General features: G+C 46.0%; 1 protein-coding gene across 1 annotated transcript in view; it reads right to left on the bottom strand.

Moving 5' to 3' along the window:
* Positions 1 to 948: 948 nt before the first annotated feature.
* Positions 949 to 10,000, bottom strand: part of LOC135821390 (uncharacterized) — a 34,965-nt gene continuing 25,913 nt past the window's right edge. Inside the window, exons 14-22 of the mRNA XM_065334464.1 lie at positions 8,759 to 8,922; positions 7,944 to 8,028; positions 7,447 to 7,730; positions 6,979 to 7,128; positions 6,332 to 6,453; positions 5,561 to 5,752; positions 4,291 to 4,384; positions 3,569 to 3,658; positions 949 to 1,180 (exon numbers count right to left, since the gene is read on the bottom strand). The gene's annotated coding sequence lies outside the window, so the exon portion shown is untranslated. The remainder of the gene's footprint in view (positions 1,181 to 3,568; positions 3,659 to 4,290; positions 4,385 to 5,560; positions 5,753 to 6,331; positions 6,454 to 6,978; positions 7,129 to 7,446; positions 7,731 to 7,943; positions 8,029 to 8,758; positions 8,923 to 10,000) is intronic.

Below are 10,000 nucleotides of genomic sequence, written 5' to 3' on the forward strand. Positions count from 1 at the left end.
CTTGAGCTCAACGTCTTGGGTAATTGCGCAATGATTTTCCCGTACGCGAAATGAGGTATGAATCAGCTTTAACAGCACAGAGGTCACGTGACCAGCATGATGCTACACTGTCCACTGAACAATGCAGTGTGCCAGTACACAAACCAGTCTACAGTGTGGAGATATTGAACTACACAAGTACTCGAGTACCGTACTCAGTTTATACAGTCATAATATACAGTCATGAATTGGAGAACAGCATCCAGTTTTACTATCACTAGTATCAGCTATATGTGGCAAGAGAAGTAGTCAAACACATCACTGGTAATAACATATCACCTGAGTTATGGGAAACAGTAGGAAGAAAACGGGTGCAGAATGGAGTGGAAAATAATAATTTTTTGTAGACCATTGCATGGACAGCAGCAAAAACGAGGCCAGTGGTTATAATAGTGCAACATGGATACGCAGACGAGTATTTGTGTATGAATGTGATCAGGAACAAACACACTCATCAAGTACCGGTAAACCATGGTCTTTTCATTTCTCTAGTGAAATTGAAGTAGTCACCAGCAGTTATTACCGCAAGAAAATATCATGAAAACTTGCCTAGCCTAGCTGTGTGTAACATTTAAAATACACAATGATATGTGTGGTTGGGGAAGGATATAGGGGGAGGGGTGATAAGGGGGAGGGGGTGATAAGGGAGGGGGAGGTGGAGGGATGATAAGGGGGAGGGGTGATAAGGGGGAGGGGGTGACAGGGGGAGGGGTGATAAGGGGGAGGGGTGATAAGGGAGGGGGAGGTGGAGGGATGATAAGGGGGAGGGGTGATAAGGGGGAGGGGTGACAGGGGGAGGGGTGATAAGGGGGAGGGGTGATAAGGGGGAGGGGTGATAAGGGGAGGGGTGATAAGGGGGAGGGGTGATAAGGGGGAGGGGTGATAAGGGGGAGGGGTGATAAGGGGAGGGGTGATAAGGAGGAGGGGAGGGGGAGGGGGAGAGATGATAAGGGGGAGGGGTGATAAGGGAGGGGGGACAACGTTACTTCTCCAACAAGGAAGGTAGCAGTTTTAAGATCAAAATAAAAGAATTGAGAAGAGAACAATTTTGATGAAATGGATATGTTCCATCTTCATTCACCTTGTGTACTGTCTGAACAGATGGACATGTACAATGTACATCTTGACAATCCTCTGCATTCTGCATTCAACACAATCATACAGAAGACAACAAAACAATGACATCATCGTATTACATCATCATCGACCAGCTGATGTGATACTTGAAATCATGATTACATAGCAGGAACTACCAGCATCAGTTTGTATGATTGTTTTTAAAAGATGACATCATTGGCAGGTTACAAAGAACAAACATTAATTTCTGCATTTCCTGCATCTCAGCAAGAAGGCCATACCGATGTATACATGATGATTAGACTGTGCATGGATGGATAGCAGTACTTGAAAGATATCACCGGTCTCAGCACCGGTCTCAGCTAGTACACTTCCTGTTCTCTGGTACCCGACAGTAGAGGGGTTGCGCACGACGAAAATTCGTAAGACCATGCCCGTCCGGGTTCGAGAAACGAAAGTTGCCGCGAAAATTCGGCCAAACGCGACCGAAAGAGACCAGATCTACGAAACTATTTTTCGTCATATGGAGTAAGTAAAAAAGTAAATTATCGTGTCCGTTCCCGAATGGAACTCATGACGGCCGCTAACATCCAGTAAACCCTAGCGGCAGATGCAGCGCTGCAGCCCACAGTCAGCTGGGAACTTGTGGCCAGGCACATGGGATACATTGATGCAGCTAATGGCGTTTCTCGTCACTTGTACCAGTGGTTGTGAGACTTATCCACTCACCCCCACCGTCCTATGCAGTACATTGTACATACTACTCCCTGTCTTCACTCTCTTCGTACCCGCAGCGCTAGCATCGAACCAATACGAAAAAGTCTGTACGTTGTGCGCAACCTCAAGGCTAACAAATACCGTACTCCTTTAATTGTTTCCTTAAAAAATTTCGTTACCGGGGAGGGGGGGGGGGGGGTACTTGGACCCGTTTGAAAACAGAACACGGGATCACTTGTAAACCGGTTGGGAGTATTGTACATGACATGTGGAGTACTGCAGGCACATGCAGTTACGTGGGCAGAGTGTCCAGTGTACATTGTCTATACATATACAGCTGGGAGTAGTATAGTGTTGCTAATGTGTGTACAGTGTTGCTAATGTGTGTACAGTGTTGCTAATGTGTGTACAGTGTTGCTAATGTGTGTACAGTGTTGCTAATGTGTGTACAGTGTTGCTAATGTGTGTACAGTGTTGCTAATGTGTGTACAGTGTTGCTAATGTGTGTACAGTGTTGCTAATGTGTGTACAGTGTTGCTAATGTGTGTACAGTGTTGCTAATGTGTGTACAGTGTTGCTAATGTGTGTACAGTGTTGCTAATGTGTGTACAGTGTTGCTAATGTGTGTACAGTGTTGCTAATGTGTGTACAGTGTTGCTAATGTGTGTACAGTGTTGCTAATGTGTGTACAGTGTTGCTAATGTGTGTACAGTGTTGCTAATGTGTGTACAGTGTTGCTAATGTGTGTACAGTGTTGCTAATGTGTGTACAGTGTTGCTAATGTGTGTACAGTGTTGCTAATGTGTGTACAGTGCTGCTAATGTGTGTACAGTGTTGCTAATGTGTGTACAGTGTTGCTAATGTGTGTACAGTGTTGCTAATGTGTGTACAGTGTTGCTAATGTGTGTACAGTGTTGCTAATGTGTGTACAGTGTTGCTAATGTGTGTACAGTGTTGCTAATGTGTGTACAGTGTTGCTAATGTGTGTACAGTGTTGCTAATGTGTGTACAGTGTTGCTAATGTGTGTACAGTGTTGCTAATGTGTGTACAGTGTTGCTAATGTGTGTACAGTGTTGCTAATGTGTGTACAGTGTTGCTAATGTGTGTACAGTGTTGCTAATGTGTGTACAGTGTTGCTAATGTGTGTACAGTGTTGCTAATGTGTGTACAGTGTTGCTAATGTGTGTACAGTGTTGCTAATGTGTGTACAGTGTTGCTAATGTGTGTACAGTGTTGCTAATGTGTGTACAGTGTTGCTAATGTGTGTACAGTGTTGCTAATGTGTGTACAGTGTTGCTAATGTGTGTACAGTGTTGCTAATGTGTGTACAGTGTTGCTAATGTGTGTACAGTGTTGCTAATGTGTGTACAGTGTTGCTAATGTGTGTACAGTGTTGCTAATGTGTGTACAGTGTTGCTAATGTGTGTACAGTGTTGCTAATGTGTGTACAGTGTTGCTAATGTGTGTACAGTGTTGCTAATGTGTGTACAGTGTTGCTAATGTGTGTACAGTGTTGCTAATGTGTGTACAGTGTTGCTAATGTGTGTACAGTGTTGCTAATGTGTGTACAGTGTTGCTAATGTGTGTACAGTGTTGCTAATGTGTGTACAGTGTTGCTAATGTGTGTACAGTGTTGCTAATGTGTGTACAGTGTTGCTAATGTGTGTATGGTGCTGGTAGTGGTTGACAAGAGCAGTTCTGTATAGACATACACACATCAGCAGAAAACCTTACCTTCTAGTAATGAACAGTAGCCAGTAATGTTCAGGTCTCCTACACCAGCAACCTCATCATCCACAACACAGGTAACCATAACAACAGCACCTGAAGAAACATGAGCCATGGCAGGCCCAGCAACAGCCGCAGAAACAGCAGCAACAACAACAAAGGCAGCGATAACAGCCGCAGAAACAGCAGCTGCAGCAACAACAACAGGAGAAAGAAGTCACCGAGTTAGCAACAGCATCAACAGCAATAACAGCCACAGCAACATCAGGTGCAACAGCAACAGCATTGTGCAGGCGGATAAGCAGAGTTGCAGTTGAAGGCACACACACACACACACACACACACACACACACACACACACACACACACACACACACACACACACACACACACCACACACACACACACACATAGTTGTACACACATTGCTGTATGAAGGAGTGGTCTAAACATTCACAGTTCAACACTCCAGGTCATGATGCATGGACAACACACGGAGTAAAGCATATGAGAGAGTGAGATGAGTAGAAAGGGAAATTTGGAAATAAAGTCATTCCAATGTGCACCATACTGACTACAAAGTCTACAATACAATTACACTGGATCTTTGACTCCTGCCGGGGATGGGGGAGAGAGGGGAGTGGGGGATGGGGGAGGGAGGGGAGTGGGGGAGGGGGGGGGGGGCGCTAAGAGATGTGTGAGGAAATAAAATTACAAACAAACTGTACCTTTCCAATATGAACCATACAGTCTTCTGTTCAGTCACCCAAACAAATCATTTCCACAACTAGAAGATGTCCTGCAAGACCATGGCAGAAGCACCTACAGCAGTAACAGCAAACACAGCAATGTGTCGAGAAATCACCTCTGAACCACTCACAACAGCAAACATAGCAATGTGTCGAGAAATCACCTCTGAACCACCAATAACAGCAAATCTAGTAGCACCAACAGCAGCAACAATAGCTGCAACAATAGCTTATTGGCAATGGTACCATCGTGAAAATATAGAATTCAAATAGCTGCAACAACAGCAAGACTAATAACGCCAACAGCAAAAGCAGCAGCAACAGCGACAACAGCACCAGAAACAGCAACAACAACAGCAAGAGAAAGAGCAGCAGCAGCAACAGCAGCAACAAGAGCAGCAACAACAGTAGCAGCAGCAGCAACAGCAGCAACAACAGCAACAACAGCAAAAGCAGCAGCAGCAGCAAAAACAGCAGCCACAACAGCAGCAGCAACAACAAGAGCAGCAACAGCAGCAACACAAACAGCAGAAACAGCAGGAATAACGACAACAACAACGGCAGCAGCAGGAGCGGAAACAACAGCAGTAGTAGCAACAGAAGAAGCAGCAGCCACAGCAACCGTAGCAACAGCAGACACAGCGACCACAGCAGCAACGGTAGGAACAGCAATAGCAGACACAGCAGCAATACGAACAGCAGCAATAGTAGCAACAGCAGCAACAACAGCAGTAGCAGCAGAAACAGCAGTGACTGTAGCAACAGCAATAGCAGACACAAGAGCAGTACCAACAGCAGCAATAGCAGCAGCAGCAACAACAGCAGGAATAGCAGCAGCAACAACAGCAGCAATAGCAGCAGCAATAGCAGCAGCAATAGCAGCAGCAGCAACAGCAGCAGCAATAGCAGCAGCAGCAACAGCAGCAGCAACAGCAGCAGCAACAGAAGCAGCAACAGCAGGAGCAACAGCAGCAGCAGCAGCAGCAGTAGGAGCAACAGCAGAAGCAACAGCAGGAGCAAAAGCAGCAGCAGCAGCAGCAGCAGCAGCAGGACCAGAAACAGCAGCAATATCAACAGCAACGACAACAGTAGCAACAGGTGAAGATAAAACAATGTGCAGTCCTTTCCCCAGTCCTTTTCCCAATTCCACCTGTTTTGATTATAAGTTTGAACACATCTAAATAGGGAAAGAAAAGAGGGGCAAGATATTGTAGTTAACAATAAGATTATATTTTTCTACAATCTGTACCTTTCTGCATTGCAGCAATATCATCCAGGTTTGTGTACGTCATCAGAAACGTCACTGATCTGCATACATCTGATTCCTGTTGCCCAGGACCAGAGATGAAGCAGAGGAATAGTACAGCTACTGACAACACCATGAGTCATGATCTCTATCACAGCAGCATCACACTCTCAGCAACTGTACTAGCAACTGCAACTGCAACAGAGGGATAAACAGGCAAGCAGCGGAAACAACAACAGCAACAGCAGCAATAGCCTCCGCAGCAGAAGCAGCATGACCAGCACAGCCAACACCAGCAATAGCAGCAATAACAGTGTCAAGACGAGCAGCAGCAGCAGCAGCAGCAACAGAGACAGACACAACAGTTTGAACAAGCAGAGCCACCATTCCTTGCTGTCACGAGAAGTAGAGTTTGGAGAGAATGACAGGAAAGAGAAGGAATGAAGGCGTACCTAAAGTGCAAACAAAATGTCTCTTCCAACCCTGTGTATAGCTGGACATGCAAATATACACAGAGGCTTACGTACACTGCAGACAAGAGTGGTGATCTAGATATGCAGTGGTTAAAACTTAGATAACTCACTTTGAAATGTATAGACAACACAGGTAGGAGTATGAGAGTTGTTTGTAACGAGGAGAAGTTGAAGTAAAACAATTATTCCATGCACAATTCTCCCATTATACAATGCTAGTCCATGTGAATATGGGTGCTGTGTGATGGGGGGGGGGGTGTGCTAACAGTGCAGGGGTGATAGTTAATTTAAAAAACTGTACCTTTCATTTCTGAACCATCCCGACATCCGTCCATCAGCCAACAGATCACTTTGCATATGGAGACCATGGCAGAACAACCCGCTGCAATAAGAGCAACCACGCCGCCACTGCGGAAAGTACCCCTGAAACAGCAACAGCAGCAGCAGCAACAACACCAGCATTAGCGAACGCAGCAGCACAGCAACAGCAGCAGAAATAGCAGCAGAAGCTACAGTAGAGGTCTTGCCAGCACAGAAAGAGTAAAGTTCATGCCGGCACAGCAACAGTACAGGTCTTGCCAGTACAGAAACAGTAGAGGTCTTGCCAGCACAGCAACAGTACAGGTCTTGCCAGCACAGCAACAGTACAGGTCTTGCCAGCACAGCAGCCACAATATTTCCAGCACATCAATAGCTGCAGTAGCCACCAGTAAAGAAACACTTGCACTATAGCAGTATCACCAGCAGTAAACGTCACATTCAGAAATGACAGTACATGGCCAGCCGTCTTCAAGTTCTCACCAAAACTACCACAGTGTGGTCATGTGACTGGGGATTATTTTCAAACCAGATCCGTGCTATACTAGTTTAAACCCACCCATATATGGAAACAGGAGACGGGCAAGGGAAAGTAGCTGACAAAAAGAAATCCTTAGACACAACCTGTACCTTACTAAGATGCAGCTCTGCCATCCAGATTTCTGCACATCATCTGAGTACTCGCTGACACACACGTAACGGATCACTGTTCAGTACAGCTGACCATGGAGGGAGCAGCAGTAAAAGTAGAGACACTGGCAACGCTATCCGAAATATACCCTATGACAGCACGTGAAAACACACACACACACACACACACACACACACACGCACATACAGAAAAAGAAGTGATTGCCTGAAGCAACATCAACAGCAGCCACAGAAACAGCAGAAACAGCAGCAGTAGCAGTAGAGTTAGGAGACAGAGATAGCAGCAGCAACAGCTACAGGAGCAGCAGCAACAGCAGCAGCAGCCACAACAGCGAGAGCAACAGCAGCGAGAAGCAACAGCAGCAAAGCAACAGCAGCAGCAAAAACAGCGACAGCAACAGCAGCAGCAACTAAAGCAGCAAGAGTAACACACAAACACATACACACCTGTCCTGTCCTGTTCTATCGAGCCACTGCCACAAGGGTCACGTGGGCCTGGAGTAGCAACGGAGAGAGAAGAGGAGAACGTCGTCCAACGGTGTCCAGGACACAACGAGAGGTCGCCAGGATTCAGGTCACCTAGGACTGTTACCCCAAGACTGACGTATGGCCGGGGGAGAACCTGAGCAGCGGTGTCTATTCCTGCCCTGGACCGAACGGAAGCAGCGGCCGCAGGACGCACAGTGCGCGCCACAACAAGCCTGCACTGCGGCTGGGGACTGAGCCACACACTTGTGACGGGCAAGGCCAACACACACACACACAAACACACACACGAGCAGGAACAGTAGCACAGAAAGCACAGCACAGAAAGACAATGGAGTCAGGAGAAATAGCACCACCAGTAGCAATGTCAATGGTTTAATAATACTTCAGAGATTGCCCAATCGTATACATTTTATAAGAAGCTGTATAAGTATAGTTGATGATACTCTTTGACATACCTTGTAGTAGTCACATCCATCTGCTACACAGCTACAGAAATAACAGGACGACCGCTCTGCTGTTGATACGATAACACAAACATATCTGTAGCAGTGCAACGGGAAAATTCAGAAAGAAAAACACAAAACAAAAAGCAGCAACATGCAGTTGCATAAATAGAAGCACCAGCAGCAGTAACAACAGTACAAGCAGCACCACCAGCAGCAACAGTAGCAGCAAGAGTAGCAGCAACAGTAGCAGCAACAGTAGCAGCAATATCAGCAGCAGTAGCAACAGTTACGGGACCATCACCATCACTAGTAGGAAAAATGACCGGGTCGAGCACTCGTCTGCAGTACAGTACGGCATCATGGAGTCATACGAGGATACAATCGATCACTTCCCTGACAAAAAGTCAGGGAGGGGCGCATGGAAGAGAGGGGGCGCTCTGGTGGGATTTTACGGTATATACCGGTATGGTGTGTGTTGTGAAATCCTAGCCGGTACAAATTTCATAACCCTACAGTGCTATAATCACATAACACATTTCTGAGTTGTTAGTATGGTAAAATTAGAATTCTGTAAACACACCGATATTCGCGTCATTAAATTTTCGCCATTTCTTAGAACCAGGGAGATTACAATGGATAATGTTCGCAAATCAATGTGGCCACTTTCATAAACTCACTGTTAAATTTTGACTTCGCTCTGGTCAATCAATACGAGTCATGTTACTCTCTTGTCATGAAAATAGCAAACAATAATGTGTGGTGAATATTGTACAGTTACCAGTAGTAACAAATAGCAGATTATTAACAATAGAAAGTCTACCTACTCACTTCACTACAGTCTTCTGGCAGAAATACTTGCATTAGAGCGTTCGGCACACAACTACCACCATCTTTGCCCTCCAATCCTGTGATTTCCCCCGGCAGACGAATGCTATTGAATGCCACCGAGAAATCACCTCCTCTGAATCACCAACAGCAGCTACAATAGCTGCAACGAGAATAATAGCAGCAACAACAGCAGCAACAATTGCTTTTTGACGATGGTACCATCGTGAGAATAAAGAATTCAAATAGCTGCAGCAACAGCAAAGACTAATAGCACCAACAGTAGAAACAACAGCAGCAGCAGCAAAGAAAATAACCGCAGCAGTAGCAGTAGCTCCAACGACGGCCGCAAGACTAATAGCACCAACAGCAGGAACAACAGCAACAGCAAAAGCAGCAGCAACAGCGACAACAGCAACTGCAACAGCAACAGCAGCAGCAACAACACACTGTCTTTGATCAACTCTACGCTCATGCGAACTCAGCCATCAGTTCAAAACAGTCTGGTTTCTGTAGAGGTGATTCCACTGTCCTTCAACTTAGTCGGATCATGCAGGACATTTATTCTTATCGGGACAGAGGACAATATGTAGGGTTATGCTTCTTTCACTTAGCGAAAGCTTTTGACACCGTGTGGCACAGAGGCCTGATATCTAAGCTCACTGATTCATTTCGTATTGATGGTTTGGCTCTGGAGTGGCTGGCGAATTATCTAACGGACAGGCATCAGATAGTGTCCGTCCTTAATACGCACTCTAAACCCCTTCCTGTTCTTTCTGGCGTTCCGCAGGGCTCCATACTGGGTCCTCTTTTATTTCTACTCTACATCAATGATTTGCCGAGTGTTGTTCCTGATACTTCGTTGTATGCTGATGACACTGCGCTAATCAAATTCTGCGAGTCTCTCCCACAACTCCAAGCCTCCCTCCAACTGGACATTGACGAGGTTGTGGCCTGGATGTGTCGCTGGCACCTGTCGCCAAACCACAGCAAGACAGAGGCAATGATTATTGGATGCGCTTCTCCAGACCCAGTCACCCTGCGTTTCCCAGGATCGTCCAACAGCATCGAACTGGTAAAAACCCACAAACACCTGGGCGTATGTATTGACTCTGCACTTTCCTGGTCAGAGCAAGTTAATGTTTGTCGTCGCACTAGCTCCGCCCTTGGAGCACTCACTTCCCACTGCTCCCACCTCCCTCATAGTTGTAAAATACTTTTCTACCGTTGCTATATTTTGC

Source organism: Sycon ciliatum, chromosome 7, assembly GCF_964019385.1.
Source record: "Sycon ciliatum chromosome 7, ocSycCili1.1, whole genome shotgun sequence".
Lineage (NCBI taxonomy): Eukaryota > Metazoa > Porifera > Calcarea > Leucosolenida > Sycettidae > Sycon > Sycon ciliatum.